This window comes from Poecilia formosa, unplaced genomic scaffold (genome assembly GCF_000485575.1).
Source record: "Poecilia formosa unplaced genomic scaffold, Poecilia_formosa-5.1.2 Scaffold306, whole genome shotgun sequence".
Lineage (NCBI taxonomy): Eukaryota > Metazoa > Chordata > Actinopteri > Cyprinodontiformes > Poeciliidae > Poecilia > Poecilia formosa.
The window spans coordinates 397,022-398,754 of NW_006800245.1; positions in this window are offsets into that span (position 1 = coordinate 397,022).

Below are 1,733 nucleotides of genomic sequence, written 5' to 3' on the forward strand. Positions count from 1 at the left end.
GTTAGGCCATTTGAATCAAGACATGTTAAGTTAGGCCATTTGAATCAAGACATGTTAAGTTTTAAAACTAGCTTATTTTAAATTTATTTTCTCAACAAAAGCTACTTATCAATCTTTCTTGATAGCCAACATTTTATTTATTTATCTAGCTAGCTAGCTCTCTATCTTTTTGTTTGTGACTGTTTATGTTCTTCAAGTTTTACGCCACAACTCTAATCATATGAAAGGCCTCAGTGTTGGGAGTTGGCAGAAGATGGAGGATTTTCAGTGTTTTCTGATGATGTCATGACAATGACGACGATGATGTTGATAAAATATTTGTATGTTTCGTGAAGAGTGACAGTCGATATGTACGCTGCAAATCTGGTTTGGGTGCATCTGTTATCTCCCCCATGCCGCCTACTCATGCTCGACACCCATAGATTCAGACCACTTCCTCTGAGATGAATTGTATTGTTGTTAGGAATGTATTTGCCTAAAGGGAGTAACTGTACATCTGCATATTCACACCTTTTTTCAAACCAGTCATTTGCCAAATAAATAGCTCTCCTAGGATCTCTGGAGATGAGTCTCACAAAATGAATGAATGTTATGAGACCAAACTGGTGTCATACACAGTGTCTTGGACAGTGGAATGTGCTGTTGCTCCCATCTTGATATTTGATAGTGTGAACCTAAAGTATGTCTGTGTGGGCGACTAGGCATCATTAGCATCTTTTCTCCATAGAGGTTTAGGTAGATAATGGATGCAAGAAGCTTTGCATACAGCACACTGAAGTAGTCTCTTTTTAACCTTCAGAATACCACTGATATCTGCCTGCGTAGTCTGCTGCTTGTGTTTTTTTCCTCTTCATATTTTTCTCTGTGAAAGCTTTGCTGAATAAAGGTTTGGGAGTTCTGTGAACATGGCATGCACCATCTATTACGTTTCTGTAATAAAACACAAGGGGAATTGTAAACTGCCAAATAAAAGAACCAGTTATCTACACACCTTGAGAACTGCAGTCTGCAAAAAAACATTTTTCCATTTCATTTCATTCAGTCTAAGTAATACATTTCCAGTAGACCATATGGATGTTTTCAATGGTAAGAAACCAATATAGCTGTACATCATGCTTGGAATTTGAGTTTTATATTTATAGAAACCAAATTTTTATTTCTAAATGTTTTACAAGCAAACACACTGATAAACTCTATTAATCTGATTGGTTTTACGATTGGCCAAAAACAATTCAAAATCGATCTGAATGGTGAGTTCCTAACACTCCTAATGAACACATTTCATCACAAACATAAAGAAGCAACAATGATTGTTGATTGCAAATTAATTATAAGAAAAAGTTTATAGTACAGAAAAATAATCAATGAAAGATAAAGACATACTTGTTTTTTTAAATGTTTAATAATAATAATAATAATAATAATAATAGGTTGACCTGAAACCATTGAACTAGCCCTGGCTTGCACAACTTTTTCATGTTTCCACAAAAAGTGTCACCTGTTCAAAATCCATTAGTGTAAGAGTGATCTTCTACCAACAGGTGGCAGCATCCGACTTTAGCCTCAATTTGCAAAGCAGATCACTGTTTTATTTAAAAAAGAAGGAAACAAATAAACACCTAGGCTTTCGTCGTGACCTTGTTTTCAACCTACAGATTTGCTTATCAGAAGATGGTAAATTAAGTGACGTAGATATATTTTAGATGAGTATGTGGCTTTAGTCTACAGACAAC